The 19,007-nt window shown below is 41.0% G+C and overlaps 1 pseudogene; it reads right to left on the bottom strand.

The window, feature by feature from the left end:
• Window positions 1-3,303: 3,303 nt before the first annotated feature.
• On the bottom strand, window positions 3,304-18,393 carry LOC138807865 (chromodomain Y-like protein; annotated as a pseudogene).
• Between the last annotated feature and the right edge of the window lie 614 nt (window positions 18,394-19,007).

Genomic DNA, 19,007 nt, shown 5'->3' with positions numbered 1-19,007 from the left:
AAATAAAATGAATAACTACACTAACTGCAATATGCAGTAAACATGTGTATGTAAATATAAATCATGTATTTAAAATGTATACGAGTGCTAGGACTTGAATTCAGGCTCTGGAGACAGGCCTGATTTTCTTGTCTTCCAGCATGATGACCTCCCCCTTCCCCCACAATGCTGCAGATTTACCCAGACCCTGAGTTCAAATCCCAGGCCTGGCAGAAAAAAATGGCATGAATTCCAAGCCAAGGAGCCTCAAAAAATATTTTAGATATTTTTAATGTATGTATGTATGCATATATGTATGTATGTATGTATGTATGTATGTATGTATGTATGTATGTATGTATGTATATATGTATGCATTTTTATTTTGTCAAGCACAGGGCTTGAACTCAGGTCGCAGCAACTCTGCCTCAGCTTCAATCACTCTAGGCTAGGGTGCAGCCACTGGACCCACAGCCAAACCTGGGTTCCTAGGCCCCAAAGGCTGACAGAAAAAAAAAAAAAAACACTAGAAAAAAAAAAAAACTCGGCAACTTGCATATGGCTGCAAGTTTTACATTTGTTTTCTTTGCAAGGTGACCTTCCTGGGTCTGAATGACACAGTTGAAAAGTGTTGGTAACCTAGCATTGCTGAAGGCTGGCGGGCTATCAGGGAAGCCATAGGCCAACATGGCAACATAGGCCCTGGGTGGGAAGCCCGGTCCTGACCCTTACCAATGGTGGGAGATCCTAAAAGTCTCTTTCCTATTCATAGGAATACTGATGGAAGGTTATGAATGTCAAGGTTAGAGTGATTTTAGGAGGCCAATGGAGTTTAATGAATATTTTTGGCACACTAAAAGAATACTATTAATTACATGGATGCAATTATTTTGGAACAGTGGTTGATTTAATTAATAATTCAATAAGGATGAAAACAATATTAATTACATGGAGGCATAATAAGTACCCAAGAATTGGTAGGAATGTAGCATATATAACTGAATATTGTATAGACATCTCTGGCACTCTATAAAGATCTATATTTATTTGTGCACTACCATCTACATGTTAATCTGTTCTTATTTTTCAAACCCTGGGGCTCGATCTCAGGTGAGGGAAACTACTTGTGGGCTCAATATGCACCAGGCTGGCATGCTGACACTCACCCATTCATGAATTGGGCCTTGTAGGCTGTGAGTTCAGATGCCAGCACTCACAAAAATTGAATCGTGGAGTAAGAAGCCCATGGTGACACATGTTTTCCTTTTCTGTGAAAGTCCTGGATGTCAGATGTGAAGTTTCATACATAGGCAAATCTATATCCTCTGTAATAAATGTAATAAATATTCCATGTGTAATAACAGTCAATAAAATAAATGGCAAATAGATGAATGAAACAAAAAATTTAATGAATAGCTACACTAAGCACAATATTGAGTCAACAGATGGGGCTCTATTTCAGGGCCTGGAAACTGGCTAGGAGCTGAATTGGCTGCTGTGCTTACTATCACACATTCATGAACTTCTAGACCCTGAATTTAGATCCCAGCACTGCCAAAAGTATAATCTTGGAGTGAGAAGCTAAGCATGACATGTTTTCTTTTTCTTTGAAAGTGCTCAGTGTCAGGTAGGATGTATAATTTGGATGCAAATCTATATGCTATGTAATAGGATGTCATAAATGTAATAAATGTCATAGGTGGAATAATTGTCACTACAATAAATGATAAAGGGTTGAATTAGTGAATCATTCTAGATTAAATTAGATGCAACAATTATAGGAAGTGTATTAAGTTTTATTAATATTTTATTAAGCATTACCAGAATAAAAATTACATGGAGACATAATTAAATATCGAATTATAGGTAGTGACACATGATGCATAATTTAATTATATAAGACATCTGTCTCATTCTATAAAATATGTAAATATATATGTGTATATGTACATATATGATAAACAATAATGGGATATTGAGTAATTATTAATTAATGCTTTATTAATTGTTCAACTGGGACGCATCATTAAATGGAGACATAATTTAATATCTAATAATTGGCAGTAATCCCTGCAACTACTGCTGCCTCCTTCTTGCCCTCATCGCTGGCCTGTCAGTGCCAAAAAAGGCCTCCAGGAGAACCCCTCCACCCCTGCACCAATGTGTCCTGTACTTCCAGTGACTCCTGGTGGTCAGTATGATCTACATGACCACAGAAGAGCATGAGGATATATGTTACACACAGACATGAAGAACTAGTATGATGGCTTGACCTTCATGGCCTCTGAAAATGGAGGTTTGACCTGCATAAGTTTTGCTTCACTATGAATTTTCTATTTTCACACTGAACACCATATACTTTCCTTGTGATTCCTTTATTGGTTTTTGTCTTATTCTCTCAAAACAAGTCTATTATCATAGGCTGATACTATGTCTCTGGTGATGGCACCAGCAGATCCAAGTGGAAAGGGAAGTGGGACATAGAGTACCCATCCTTTCCAAAAGAGTCCACCACAGGTCAGAAGAACAAGTCTTAGGAGAGTGGGCACAGCTGATGCTTCCCTCTCTGAAGCGTGGCTCAAGTTTGGAGAGGGATTTCAGGACATCTGAAATATTGAATTATTGAAATATTGAATTATCTCCAAGACCAAAGAAACAACCACATCTAGTAATTGAGCTCACAAGTATACCATGGAGATCCAGTGAAAATGATCAATCAGATGAAGATAGGACACTGTTTAAAATACAGAGAAACAATGGGATTGGCACTATTGGCAGGAACAATTTGTGTACAGAAAGAAGATAGGGCCAAGGGAGATGAACTGCAGTTGATTGACTAGAAAATGGACAGTGACAGAGAAGAAACCAGTAAAGGCAATGAATGTGAAGATGGAGAGGGTGCCATGGAAATTTCAGATGGTGCTTCTAGTGCAAGTAGTTATTCTTTGGCAAGTGATAGTAGGAAACCTGAGCTTCCTAAGGCAGGACCTGACTTTATTGCCTAGCTGGACTAAAAGTGAAGATCCTCCTGCCTCACATTCCGGAGTTCTAGGATAACAGTCATGCATTACCACATTCCTGTTTGAAACATTTAACTTTCATGTTAGATTATTTCTTTTTCACCTGTGGCCTTTATAAGCCTGATTTCGACATTTTTGGACCTTGGCGTGAACATTTGTCTGGATTATGAGGAAACAATAATTATTCCAACAGTTTCCCATATTGAAACACCCACTCCTTGGGTACTTGTCAACTCACTGTGTTCATCTGGCCTGTGTGGAGATTGTCCATTCTGCTCTGGTCCTTAAGAGGTCTGCAAGATTCTCAGCTGTGTACTAGAAGAACACAGAGATGGAGAGTTTTAGATAGCAATGAGAAAAAAGAAATTTACTTCACTGAAACTCTATTATTTGCCTTATTTTTGCCTGTCATATTTACCTTGCTCACAGTTTACATTCTTTTATGGTATAATGAAGTAATAACATTTATTTTCCTCAGCATTTAAGTTTAATTCTTTGTTTTCATTGAGACAAACTTCTAAGAAAGAACAACTAATCTCATGTTCATTTCCACAAATGGATGTTTTTATTTTCATATTCCCTTGTAAGACAATAATTCTTGGTGTGGCAAGTCAGGAAATAGAAATAGATTAAAATTTTAAACATGATACATTTATTTGTGATGTCAGTAAGCTTTGGAATTTTAGTCACTAAAATGTGTTTGACTACTACGTTTACTCTTGCCCACTCTGGTGAGAGCATCCTTAATTACTAAGTTATTAACAAGTGAATGGCTTGCCAGACAAACTTTGAGAGTTTTTGTTTTCTTGGCAGACCATTAAACATTTCTTTAGAGGAAAAAATACCACACTATTTCTGCTCTTCATAGAGTCTACTATACTTCAGTTAATTCATCTGTAACTATTAGCATACAACTGAATGTATTTGCTTTTGGGTTTATTGGAACATTCTAGCAGCCACAAATAAGGGAAACCATGCAGCTTGTGTTCTCTGGGTCTGGATTACTTCCCATAATATAATTCTTTCCCAGTCTTTCCACATTATTACAAATGGTAGTCTATCATGCTCTCTGACGGATGAGTGGGATTTCTCTCTGTTTGTGTGTGTGTGTGTGTGTGTGTGTGTGTGTGTGTGTGTGTGTGTGTGTGTGTGTGTTCATACATACATTTATATATATGTATATATGTATATATGTACATATACACACATATATGTATATATATTTATATCTATATATACATATATGTATATAAAATGTGGTATACATGTATGTAACCTCATACATACATACATATATATGTATGTATGTAACCTCATACATACATACATATATATATATATATGTAACCTCATACATGTATACCACATTTTATTGATCCATTCACCATTTTAGGGTTTTCTGGGTACTGGAAAGTGAGAGACAGGAGCCTTATCCCTCTGTTTGTGGGAAGACATGAACTCTTGTAGCAACAGTCCTGAGCCTTGTTACCCTTTTTTATGGCCTGAAGTGGTAAAAGCTGATCGACAATTTGTTCACTTTTGCAATTCCTGGGGCCTGAACTCAGTGCCTGTGCACTGTCCCTAAGCATTTTTTGCTTAAAGCTAGCATACTAACACTTGAGCCACTGCAACACTTCCAGCTTTTTCTGGATATGTGGTTACTGAAGAATCAAACTCAGGGCTTCATGCATGCTAGGCAAGCACTCTACCACTAGGCCACCTTCCCAACCCAATATTTTATTTTTTAAAAAACTAACATGTAAAAGAAACAACTACATGAGCAACTGTATTACAGGAGGCAAGCTCCATGACTAGAACCATGACTTCCCTGGCCAGAAACCTGGGAGACCAGGCCTTTGCCACAAGTCTCCTGTGAGGTCAGCTTCCAACCACTGAGCATCATTTCATTGGCCTGAAAGGAAGGAGAGTGTTGAGATGTGAAACATGATGCAAGCAGACAGAGGAAGCCTCATCCCCCAATGTCAACAATGAGGATGGTTACTCACAAACCCCAGATCCTGTGGCACATGTGCTAGTAGACACTAATTATGAATTGTGTAGAGTCATGATCCAATGGGCAGATGGGTTGAGCTATTATGAGAAAGACATAACCTCATTCAGAATCATATGGACTCCAAAAATGTGAACTAGAAAAGGTCTACTTTGTGTTTGAGGTTATTGTTTTAACTTCCTTTATCTGCACTCTGTCCTCTAAAGTCAGCTCCCATGTGTGAACTCTTCATATGCAAGAAAATGAGCCATAAATAAGGCCAAGTAATTGTTAATCTTATGGAAGTGAGCCAGGCATAGAATGGCTGTCTGGGGTTTCTTTTCCTCTCTGAGTTACAAAAAGTGACTTGGCTGAGCTATTACTGCTGGATATCAAATTTCACCATGTGGATATAACTATAAGAGACAAAGCAGCCAGGACTTTGATGTTCCCAAAATTATTGCCATGCTGAGTGAGTCTGACACATGACTTCGAATGACTGCATGAAGGAAGTGAACATTCTTTTGTTTTTACAACATGTAATAGTGTATAAATCGATACATCACTTTACACTGACTTTAATTTTGTCCCAGGTTTTCATTTTGGTTTCAGAGGAAAGTGTCTGGATTTACCATTCCAACAACAGGCTCCCAGATGCTCATGCAGGGTGAGGAGGGGAGAATGGGTCGAAATGATGACTTCCTTCTGTGTTTCCCTGGCAGTGCTGAAAATCAGACCCAGAGCTTCTGGGCTTCAGGTAAACAAACAGTGGGTAGAGTCTCCCTTCTCAAGAGATGAAATCTTCATGAAAATTGCCCACAGGACACTACAGTTTCCACTGCTTTTTTACTTCCACGCAGTGCACATAGCACACGAACTAATGCTGGAGGGCACAGGTATGGCTGACTCACCACCCTTCAAGAGAGGCAAGAAGGATGAACACAGTGGCAGGGGACCTGTTCCTCAGCAGAAAGCCTTGCAAGGTTCTGAACATCACCCTAAGTGAGGCTGGCATTTGAGCACAGTCTTGGACAGATCATAAGCATCTGAAGAGTGTGGAATGTTCTGCTAATCCACAGGTTGACTAAGCAGCCTGTCCTTGGGAGAAAAGGATCTACTATAAGTAAACATTTATCAGAAATCTCACTAAACCTTGTTCTTTATATTAAGTCAGTTCTTCAAGGCAGACAAGTCAGAGTGGATAAAGGAGAAGGGCCCTAGGACCACTGCATTTTCCCATCTTAGAGCATCATTTTCTTTCTCAACATATAGTAGGGAAGCCACAGCCTAGTCCTGCTAGCCAATAGAAGTATATTCTCAATAGTATATGCCAATATGTTCAGGTCCAGATAACTCAGTGATAGTGGTTCCACTCTGTTCTCTCAGTAACTTCTCTTTTTTGAGATAGGGTCTAATCTAAGTAGGACTTTGGGCTAAGCTACCTTTGTATGCAGATCATAGGCATGTACCACCATGCCTAGTCTCATTACTTCTTTTTTGTTTTCTGCCCTTTGAAAGTCAGCCAATAGCTCTAACATCGTTCTCTTCCATTACATTCTATTCATGCCCTTATCTGGTTCTCTCCATCTGGTCTAACTGGAGCCATCTGTCTCTAGCCAGCACACTGTCATGGTGGTCCATCTTCCCAGCTAGCTCCATACACATCTGTTTGTTACTAGGGAGTCTTTCCTGACTTGTGCTTTTCACTTTTCCAAATGACTGGATGTGCAAGACAATAAAAGGAGTTCCTGAATTTTGCCAAGAGTGTGAATGACATGACTGATTCAAGGCTGTTAACCATTTTCTTTTCTTTTCTTTTCTTTCTTTCTTTTTTTTTTTTGGTCCGGTTGTAGGGCCTGAACTCTGGGCCTGGGCGCTGTCCCTCAGCTCTTCAGCTCAAGGCTAGTGCTCTACCATTTGAGCCACAGAGCCACTTCTGGCTTTTTTTCTTTTTGCTTATGTGGTGCTGGGGAATCGAACCCAGGGCCTCATGCATGCAAGGCAAGCACTCTACCACTGAACCACCTTCCCAGCCCCTTGTTAACCATTTTCCACTTAAACACACAAGCAGTGGGCCAGGATTGGTGGCTCATACCTGTGATCTTAGCTAATAGGTAGGCTTAAATCTGGAGGATGGTGGCTCTGAGACCAGCCTAAGCAGAAAAGTCTTGAGATCCCACCTTCAAAATAATCGCAAAAGAAGGTCTGGAAGTATGGCTTACGGTGAGCATACAATATGAGCAAGAGCTGTCATAGTATAGGTCACCTTGTGCTGCTTGTAGCACAGGTCCTTTAGTCCCAGGTCTGTACTAATAACATCTCTTCAATTCCAACTTTGTGTATGTGTGTGTATGTGTACAACTTCACGTACTCATGCACTTATTGTGTACACTGATAATATTAAGTTGCACGTGCTTATGTTGCAGAGACTTCAAACTAATTTTTATCTTTCCAAACACAATGAACCATCAAGAATTCTACCACTGTCAACATTCATTACAAAGATTCCACTTCCAAAATGCCATTTGGTTAGATGGTGTTTACCTATCCATATTTACTTAGTCTTTCCTCTAGTTGACCCTCATCCTCCCATACCATTGCACCTCCACACATTCCCCCAGATTATTGTTTACAATGATCTTAACATTTTCCTGGAAATAAGGATTCTTTAGTGGTAGAATTAGCATTTAATTGCTAGCAAGTCAGCTTCTTCAGTAATAACTCACAATGAGCTTAAAGATCTACCCTTAATCAGGTAGGGATAGGTGGACACAGCATAGTAAAATGGACAAAAAAGCATTTCAATGCCAGGTGGACCACTATGGGACCTGATGCGACACCATCATGTGCTAAACATGGACATCCCAGGTGAGGGCAGAATACTCTCTTGTACGTGTGGGACTCCTGGATATCAGGAAAGTAGGAGGCTGAGACCTGAGTCCAACCCTTACTCTTCTCAAATTGCTGGCAAAGTTTCAGAAAAACTCAGTAATCTGCCCAAGGAAGGTATGCTAGGCTACAGGTGAAGAAAGACAGGAGCCTAAAACGTGGCATGCAATTTCTGAGAATACACCTTCATACTTACTAAGAACTTATGAGCTTATAGAAATTGATTTGTTGTGGTCAGACAGTGTGGGTATGCAAGCCAAGGAGGGGACTGGCCACTTCCTTACAGTATCATCCTATAGTGACAAGAAGAGGAAAATAACCCCAAATGGGACTGCACTGGTCATCTACTTGATGTCAAAGTATTGGGGCTGAACAGTACTGAGTGTTAACCTGGACTGCTGGTCAGAGAGCTGGAAAAGTAGGGAGTAGGATGTGAATTGAATGATAAATAGAGGGATGGGTTGATGGAAAGAATTGTCAACTGCAACATCACATTCAGATCTACCAGAGATCTCTCATAAAGGGCCAGTACAGTCAACCATATGAACCCATTAGCACTGGTCATTCTTGTTTGCTAGCAATCACTTTCTGACTTATCAGACATACACACACACCCCAAATGGCCATGGTTTGGTGGACACAGAGGGCTAGAATATAAATGTCAGTAAATGCCTGACATGTTAGCAGAGAGTATCAAAGTTTAGCCACCCTGCATTGTTCATTCCCAAGATTCTCAGCCTGTTAGGTCCTTGTGGCAAACTCAGTGCTCCAATGGGAAGAGAAGCTGCCTCCAGGCCTCCCTTTCTTATCCTCCAGGTCTCAGAAGTCCCCAAAAGGCTGGTCTGGAGGTGTGGGGGAATAATGCAGGCAAAGCCCAAGTGTTGGAGACTCCAATTCATAGCAATGATAGGGTGCTGCAGAGCTCTGGATTGTGTTGTGCCTCCAAGGGAAGGAGGCACTGTTGGCACATGAGTGCATCAGGGCTTCCTGATCCTCCCTGCCCAACAGCAGCTGTTCTGGATTGAGCAGCACACTGGGATGGGGTATGAGGCACCCTGGGGACAAGTACCCACCAGTAGAGGGATGGATAGGGCAGGTAAATCTACAGAGAACAGTGCCAGTACTGGGCAGCTGTGCTCTTTTATCAACTTCTCCACATTTCAGTTTTCAAAAACAACTTAGACTTTAGAGTAAGTTTCAACCTATGGAAAATTTACACAAGTGTGTTTCCCTCACTGCCCTAGCTCTCCCTTGATTCACATGTCATAAAACATGTTAATCAAAGTCAGAACATTTCCACTGAAGCCATAGTAGTCATTAAACACAAACCCCGTACCAACCTCAACATTGCCTCCTTCTGCCCTTCTCTCACTCAGGAGTCCATCTGGTCCTGCAGATCGTTGCTCTCCTCTCCTTTGAGGGGCCAAAGTTCCAACTAAACCTCCATCCTTGGCCATTGTGAGGGGTTCTGCTCAGCATTTGCTGTCTTGGTAAGCATAGATTGAGGGATGTCGATGGACTGTTCCTCTTTGGCAGGAGCCTACAGAGCAACAGATGCTGCAGCCATCTCAGTGAATCACACTGGGGCACCGAGGTCACCATGCTTAACCTTGTTCATGGTACTCGTGTTAGAACTCAGAGTATTGTACTTGCTAGGTAGGTGAGCTATATTCCTATTTTGTGCTGGTCATTTTTTTAGTTATGGTCTTGCTTCCTATCCAGGTACATGCCTGGGCCTGGACTCACCTATTTTAAGCTTCCTGTTGTAGTGAAGTTGATATTAATTGATAGCTTAAGAGGAGATGTCACCCAGTTTTTGGCTTGGGATGGCCCTGAATAATGATCATCCAAATCTTAGCATCTTAAATAGTTAGGATTACACATGTGACTCCCAGCTCCAATGTGCCTTCCTTCTCAACCCTACCAACTCAGCAGTGACTGACAGCTTCCTCTCCTCAGTTACTCTTACCCTCTGGAATTTCAGAGAGGAGACACACATTTTCTTCTTCATTGTACTCTAATTGCTCCAAAGATTGCCTGAAATTGTACTATCTCCCCTCATTGTAGGCTCCCCAAGGAAGTGATACCCTTGGATACTGGATATTTCTACATGAGGAGGTAAACTTAGCTGTGAACCCCAAAGGGAGATCCTGTTACTTCAGCTGTGGGCTGTCAGTTCCTTCTGCAACTCCCTCAGCTACAGTCATTTTCCATGACACAATTGTCTTCCTGCACTCCCCACACTGATGGGTACAAAGACAGCATCATGCCAATTGGCCAGGTCAAACTATGGGACACTCAGTGGTGGAGCTGGAGGAGTTGCACTTGTCCCCTATCCAATCTGACATCCAGTCCCTCTCTTCAACAGAATTCAATCTTTGTGGATTCTCTTCTCTGCCAACACTCTCAGTCTGTCTCTAGAACTAAGGAACAAGGTATATGTAATTGAGAAAACACAAACACAATCTCTCATCATGAATGGACCAATTTAAATAGTGAAAAAATGAACCACAAAATTATACTGAACCCCTCTCCCTGCTTCTTTTATTTGTGCAAGTTTGCTCCCTAATTGCTTTTGTGTGTTTGTTGGGGAAGGTGTGTGGGTATGGGTGCGGGGGATATTGTGTATAATAGGACTTGAACTCAGGGCCTTTGGCTCTTAACCTAGCTCTTTTTTGTTCAAAGCTGGCACTCTACCATTCCAGCCACTGATCCCTAGTGGCTTTTTCCAGGCTAATTGCAATAAGAATCTCTTGGGTTTCTCTGCCTACAATGGCTTCAAACTGCAATTCTGGTATCAGCCTCCCAAAAGGCTAGTGTGTGAGCCACTAGTGCATGGCCTCCCACTGCCACTTTAAAAGGGCAGCTTTTAAAGTGAAGTAAAAGAAAATTCTTGATTGAAAACTGGGTATCAGTGTGATTTAGGTAAATCTGGAGGCTCCTCATGGGAGGAAAGGCCTTCTCCTGGGAAGTATTACAGCACTACATGAACCAAGTGGGTTTGATGAAATGTCCCCAGAGAACACACAAGATACCCTGAGTGAAACAACACCCAAAGCACAGGTTCTTAGGACATTGTCTAAAATAAGTTTTTAACCAAGGTGCTCACAGATGTGCCTCCCATATCCTTGGGAAAGATATCAGTAGAGCAGCCATCTGGATTCTGTCCTACGGGGGTACAAGGTGTTTGGAACCAAGCCTTTTCCTTGGTCCAAACCACATCACAAAGAGGCCATGTGGATGCTCCTAGTCCAATGGCTGGGCCTTTTACTGCTACAAAATTAGGCTTCTTAAACTGGATGAAAGTATTCACTAAGTTTCTAAAGTTAAAAAAGTACACAGGGAACAAGTAAAAACATTGCATATGTGAGCAGATGACAAAAATCTATTCTAGATTGGAAGTTGCCAAGCAGAAACTATGCAAATCATAAAAATTAAGATTTCTTAAAAAGCCTCCTCCCAGAAAAGGTAGATTGTGGATCTACCTGCTGCAGATTGTAAAGGCTTACCTACAGCCTGGATATTACACAGGTGTCGCTGCTACCACCAGTTGTAGGTGACATAGCCAGAAGGGCTTTCATATTTACAGTGGCTCTTGGCCACTCTGACTATTGCATATAGCATTTCCAACTTTCTCTCTTTGAAGACCCAAGGATCATACTGACTTTAGGGAGTTCTTGTATCCAAGAAAAGGGAAAATTCAGAGTGAACTTGGCACTAAGATTGTCTGGTACTGACTGAAGGGTTATTGACTAAGGGATATAACCTGCCCCTGCAAGGAGACTTTACACATTGAATTGGAAACACGTATTTTCTAAGGTCTTATAAACTGGACTAAATTAACTTATGGACATGGAGATAAGCTAATTTAAGACATAAGGTTGGAAATAAAGATCAGCAAGCATCTCAATGCCTGTATCCCATTATGTGTTGTTGGATGCTACTGCCACAGGAAATTGGAGAGCAAAGCAGACATGGGAGAGGGAGGCCTTTGCAGGGGACAAGACCTTGCCATAAAACACAACCAATGCTGTGCTGGAGTTTGTTTTATAGGCTTTGTAGTTCCAGGGAGGTTGATGCTATACTATATAGGGAATCTGCTTCTTCCTCCCCACCATACAGCTGATTCTGTTTTCAGAGGTAGTCTCTTGTTCTGATTTCACAGAGTAGATCAAAGCATAAACTTATACCTACATACATATAAAGTGATTCTTTATAGGTAGTTTGAGCCTGACCTTTGAAGAATAACTAAAACTTTTCATATACAGAGTTCTAAGCCAGAGCTTGACTGACAACAGCTATTGAGGCACTTCCTACTAGTTCCTCATCCTCTGAATACTATCAAGATGGAATATAGTGCTGCATCTCCCCTCCCCCTCCCTTCCCCCCCCGTGTGCAAGTCCTGCAGTTGAATTCAGGGTCTTCTGCTTATTTGGCTGGCACTTGAATACTTGAATCACACTTTCAGTCCTGTTTGTACTAATCATTGGAGGCTCAATTTTAACAGACTTTTCTAATTGATCTGGTCTTAACACAAATCCTCTGGATGTATCTCAGACTTTTGAGTAGCTAGAATTACAGATGTGAGTCACTGCTTCCAGCTAGATTATATTGTAAGGAGGGAGGTTGGGAGGTTTGTAAGGAACACAGGAGAACAGGGCTTGCAGATGCAGCAGATTCCAGCAACTGGTGTGAGGTGTAGTCCATTAGGTGAGGCCAACCTCATCTCAGCCTTGCCAATTGTCCCCAAGGTAAGTAATGTTTTGCATTGATCCTTTAAAAGAATCCTTTAAAAGAATCCTTTAAAAGATCCTTTAAAAGAATAAGCCACACTAATATCTAAGGTTTCTAAATGAGATGGCCCAAGGCATTATTCGAAAGCTCACAATGGAGTTTAACAATAAAGCTGTGGTACATGAAAACATAAGAATAAAAAAACTGTCCATGATTCCATGCTTCTCCCATGATATATTTGTACATACATAAAAAAATTCTCATCTCAAGCCCAAAGAAACACAGGTCCCATGGTTTCCCTTATTTGCAATGACTAGTATATGTCTGAGACAAGCAGAAATGTTCAGAGGAGTTGATGTTAGGTGAAATGAATCCCAAGATAAGGACTCATATTTTTTCTTTCTTGCTATTGTTTTAAACATATTTATAAGATGATTGTTTTGTGGTTTTTTATGTCCCTCCTCCTCAGTATAATCCCTGTTTTCACTGTATTTGATGTTGCTATAATTTGTGGAGGGGAAGGGAAAAAACAAATTGTTTAAACAGGGATACAGGTGGACCCATTGCAACAATGAGATGTACAAGACGTTATGTCAAAAAATGAATTTTACAACTCTGGCATGGTATGGGGAGGGAGATGGGACGGGATGGCAAGGGGAAACAAAGGAGGAGGGAACAATGCTTGATAAGAAATGTACTCATTTGGGCTGGGAAGGTGGCTCAGTGGTACAGAGATTGCCTTGCATGCATGAGGCTCTGGGTTTGATTCCTCAGCACCACAGAAGCAGAAATAAAAAGCTGGAAGTGGTGCTGTGGCTCAAGTGGTTGAGCGCTAGCCTTGAGGTGAAGAGCTGAGGGACAGCGACCAGGCCCAGAGTTCAGGCCCATGACCGGACTCCCCACCCCCCAAAAAAAGAAATGTACTCATTACCTTGCTCGTGTAATTGTAACCCCTCTGTACTACATTTTCAAGATTAAAAAAAATTCTGGTTTCAAAGTCTTTGAGGAAAATCAATACCAGGATTTCAATAAGATTGATACATTGTTTTATAACTGGAATTTCAATTTTTGCCTGGAATGATAATAATGTCAAATAAAATTATGTCTCTATTTCAGAGGTCCATGCTAAATTCATCAGCAGCCCTGCTCAGAGGAAGGGTGCAATGATGATGTGTAAACTCATTTGTAAACATGAGTTGAACAGAAACTCAGTTTGTTAAAACACAGCCACCCACCAAATCTTTGTAGAAATGACCTGTCAGGAGAGACCTCTCCAGTCCACAAAGCTGTATGATCATGAACTACAAAAATCCAGCGGCAGTGTGGCTAGTGGTAGGAGATCATGATGGACCTAAAGAGGAAATGTGTACAGTTTTGTTAAGTATACATGCGGTTGTGTTTGCTAGCCATTGGGCTTGAACATAGGGCCTGTGCACTGTCTCTGAGCCTCTCTGTGCTCAAGGCTAGTGTTCTACCAACTAAATCCCAACACCACTTCCAGCTTTTTCTTAGTAGTTTATTGGAGATAAGAGTCTCATGGACTTTCTTGTCTCAGCTGGCTTCAAACTGCAATCCTCAGATTTCATCCCCCTGAGTAGCTAGGATTACAGGCATGAACCAGCAGGCCCCTGGTTTTTATACTTATCTTTTAAAACTTAATATTAAAGCCCATAAACATTAATAGGTGTACAATGCAGCATACTCAATTTGTATTTGTTCCCACTGGATTATCTGTGAACTGAGTTAAAGGCTGTCTTAGATATGGAAGGGAAGGAAAGATTTTCCACAAAGTTAGTTTTTGAAGACATTATTATTCAATAGAATTCCTTCTGAGAAGACACTTGACAAGATCAGATATTAGGTCAAACCCTCATGGAAGGGTGTAGGAATTGTCTGGGGAAACCAGGCAACAAAATTTGAATTAGGAGGTAGTGTGCTTCCTTCCTCAGCTTACTCAGCTTTATTATCTGAAGAAGAAAGGAATGAGTAGGAAGAGGTCAAGTTCTAGGGCCAGTTTACGGGTTTGTTTTGTTCTCTCTCCAAATCCTGTAATATAGGAGTGCTGAGTAATAGCCTCTTCCTTTGGAAAGTCTGCACATTATCTCACTCTATCATGAGAGGAGACCTCACTTCTGTGGAGATAAGCTTGCTCTTGGGTCCTTCAGACACATAGTATGCAGACATCAAAAGTCCAATGCTATAAAGGGAACCCAAGATACTCAGTTTTATCAATGATGTAAGGGCCATTTCATGACAATGAATCTGCAAACTGGGTATCATCAATTCCAATAGTGGAAATAGCAGCCCTGGACAGTGGATGATGTAAGATGTTAATTGATTTCCATTATCACTTCCCTTTCCTTCCATTCTGAATATTTGCCACAATGAAGATCTTTGCCTCAAAAAGTTTAAGGAATTTGAGTCATGATACCACAGAAACAAGCAAAAATACAATACATAGAAATATTGTTTTGTGTAATGTCCCTCATAGGCATATAAAGTTAATTTAAATAAACTGAGTAAGAGAAAGGTTAAGTGAAACTGCTTTAAATAAGTAGTTTTTTCTGATTCTCCCATATTCCATTAAGCAAAATTATCGCTGATAAAAATACGTTTACTCAAAGCAGCAGCAATGCAGGTTTCACAGAAGCACAATGTTTCAGTTTCCTATAATATCAGCTGAGCCTTCTGTGGGATCTAGGAGAAGGACATGGCATAGGGAGGCTGGGAGAAGTAATAGGAGTGAGGATCTGATGAAAACAATCATCTAAAATCACCTAAAAGTGCATGAGATGAGGTTTCTACTTAAATATCTGTATCTATCTTTTCTCTTTCTCTAATCCCAGTACTACAAGCCTCAGCCACTGTCAAGGGCAGAGACTGGACACCTGAGGAGGGAGAAGACTGGAGAGCAGCAAGATTGGTAAGAAAAGCTCTAAGATACATAAGAGAGGACTCAGGTGGTCTCACAGAAGATGTACAAAGTCACCACTGAAGACAATGGTATGTGTGTGTGTTTCTGTGTATGTGTGTGCATATGTGTGTGTGTGTGTGTGTGTGTGTAAAAAGTGAGGCTTAAAGACATGCAACATATCCTGAACTATGATTTAACAATGAGCAGTGTCTACACTTTGATATGAGGTTCTGATAGTCTAGAGCAGAATTATGTCCACTGATGAAGGTTTATAATTTCAAGTCAAGTAAGAAGGCAATGCCTTCTAGCACCACATCTGAGAACTCAGAATAATAATGGGATTATAATATTTCAAACCATAGGTATGTTATTTTGGGGAATAACAGAGATGGGGGGGACTGAGATCCAAGGCTAGTCTAGGCAAAGTTTTAGCAAGCAGACCTTATCTCAACAAATTATTCTGGCTAGGTGGTTCATTCCTGAAATCCCAGCTCTGTGGGAGGTGTATGTGAGGGAGAGCAAAGCCCAAAAATTACTTAAAATACTTAAAGCAAGATGGGGGCAGGAGGTGTGGTAGAATGCATGCCTAGCATGTATGAGGCTTTGAGTCCAATCAAACCATAATACTATTAAAACAACCCAACAGATGTAAGATGTGTTCATTAGCTGATTCAGCTTTTTTCCTCTCTACTAGAAATATTTAGAATTCGGGGAAGCATAGGAGAAGTGTACAGCACAAGTACCATGCAGCTGTACATTATCTATACAGCACTCTTAGCCAACATGCCGAGCACTTGCTGGGTTTCAGTTGTTGGCCTCTGATAAGCAGTCATTAATGTCAGACTCATAGAAAGAGCAGATGAGTTAATTGAGTCAACTGACTTAAATGACTGACATTGAAGCCTATGCAGGGCTGTGATCTTCAGTTCTAGTACTTGGAAAACTAACCCCAACCCCGATGCAAACACATTGGCTCTGCAAACCTGATTGCATCTGCCATCTTGGTGCCTTTTCTCTTTCTATCATCGGTGAGATGGTCTATGAAGTAAATTAAGTCCAGGCCACAATAGAAGATGCAGCCGGGTGCACTGAGATAGACCTGCTGTCATTGGCAGTGGCTGTTTTCAGGGCACTCAGCACTTCTTTTATCACCAGGAAGTCACCATAAGTTCCAATGATAAGGACCACTTTGGGTACAGACTATTATAAGCATTTTAAAGACCCCTCTGTATGGTATTTTCACAATAATAATCATAATAATAAAAAGAAAGCCTTTTTTTCTCTGAAGGTTACAAGAAATGGGTATTTCTGCAGTTTGAACAGCAGGTGGCACTTTTAACTACTTTACAAGTGAGTCCAGTCTGTTGTTTTTGTTATTGTTGTTGCTAATTTAGCTTAGGATAGAAACCTAAATGATATGGTGAGAGGGCAAAAAATCATTTAAAATGATCTTGGAAACATTAAAAAACCTCACCAGTGAAGAGATTGCAGTCTAAAAATGTACCAAAAATCAAGCCCTGAACTGCTTGTTCTGTATGAGTGTAGCTAGCACACAGACCTTCTGTAGGTAGCTTTCCTTGTCTGGAACAACCTACTCAAGCTGTGTACAAAGGAAAAGAAACAACACTAGAACTTAAAATTTGGAAATGCCCAGTGCAAGTTGAGATGTATGCATTTCCAGAGCCTTCCTAGCACTAGGGGCTTTTGAAAAACAATCTCTTCAACAACAATCTCCTTGGCCTTTGCAAGCTGCCTTTTCAGGTATTAGTCAATATGCATACATAGAAAGCCCCCTTGCTGTGTGCTCTGCCACAACACTAAGACCATCAGTGTTGTAGGATGATAGGGAAACTTTTCCCAGAACAGAATGCAGCCATTGTTATGTTTAGCAAACAATTAACCTGTCAAACTGGGCGCCAGTGGCCCTTGACTATAAACCCAGCTACTCAGGAGGCAGAGATCTGAGTATGCCAGTAAAAAACCAGCTTGGGAAGGATAGGCCTTGAGACACTTATCTCCAAGAAACCACCAGAAAACTGGAAGTGGCACTGTGGCTCAAGTGATAGAGAGCTATACTTGAGCTGAAGAACAGAGAGACAGCCCCTAGGCCTAGAGTTCAAGTCCCATGACCAACAAAATAAAGAAAAAGAAAGAAGGAAGGAAAAAAGAAAGAAAGAAAGAAAGAAAGAAAGAAAGAAAGAAAGAAAGAAAGAAAGAAAGAAAGAAAGAAAGAAAGAAAGAAAGAAAGAAAGAAAGAAAGAAACCTGTCATGATGAGAGATATGGCAAAGCTCAAGCCTTTGCAGATAAAGACATCCTGACCTGGGAGATGGCTCAAAAACAGAGGCACTGTTACCTTCTCCTGGTAAGAACCAAAGCTCCCACTGGAGCCCATACCATTAGAATAGAGCAGATGCCCAGCACATGCCTACAGCCCCAAGTCAGTGTGGCCAGAGTGATTAGCAGCCAAGCTTCCAAGTCCCCTTTGATTCCTGCCTCCTGGGCACATTGTGGGCCAGCTCAGAAGGAGGTTTCAGAAGAGCATAAAGAGCCATGAAGCAAAGCAGTCATGTAGAAACGCAAAGCACATGACTCTCACCTCTGGGATTCCAGAGTTATTCTCAGATTATTTTGTGGATAAGAAGATGTGAGTGAATCATCTTGCTTCCTGAAAAATATCTCTGTATAGGTAGGCACTCTTTGCCTCACACTGAAATGCAACCACTTGTCCAAAGGCTGGTCTCATCTGTGGCCAATAAATTTCCTTTTCCCAGCCATCACCCCTTTAACAGACATCTGTATGTTGGCTGATAGCACATCCATGAATGGAGATGTACCTGTGAAGGGTTTGAAACCATAGTGGTCCATGATGTCCTATCACCATTTCTCTCCCACTGTCATCTCAGAATTAGACCAGAAGCTGGTTGCAATCACAGCACATATCAACACAAGACTGTCAATACCAGAACCTTGTCAAAGTCTACTTTAAAGATACCTTTCAGTTTCAATCTATGTCTGACAGAGTATCTACCCCCTACTTTTTTGGTCTAGGATATGTGCAGCTATAAACTAGGAGACTTTTAGAGAATAAGATTAGAGAGAATGGGTCTCCTGGACAGGATCTGCTATAGGTATGACAAGTTGGAAGGAAAAAGGAAACAGCATAAGGAAATATCATTAACATGGCCAAAGTGGTCAAAAGACATCTCTCCAATGCAAGAATGTCTCTTCTTGTCAGGCCATGGCCTGGTATGGTGGTGCCACTTTACACTCTGGTCCCATTAGAGTAACATAAATGTCATGGCTTCTTCCTTCCACGGCCTAGGCTGACTACCAGAGGTTAATTCCCTGTTTCTACCTCTGCTTTCTAAAAGGGTACACACATCAAGGGGCTTTCTTCTTCCCCCCTACAAATATTGTACCAATGTTCCCTCATTTCACAACTCCTCATTGCCAATCTGGGTGCTGCTTTTCTATGAGTC

The sequence above is a fragment of the Dipodomys merriami genome, unplaced genomic scaffold (assembly GCF_024711535.1).
Source record: "Dipodomys merriami isolate MVZ:Mamm:240054 unplaced genomic scaffold, mDipMer1.0.p SCAF_439, whole genome shotgun sequence".
In the NCBI taxonomy this organism is placed as follows: Eukaryota; Metazoa; Chordata; class Mammalia; order Rodentia; family Heteromyidae; genus Dipodomys; species Dipodomys merriami.
Note: the sequence above shows the minus strand (reverse complement) of the source record. Positions and strands in the feature narration are given on the sequence as shown.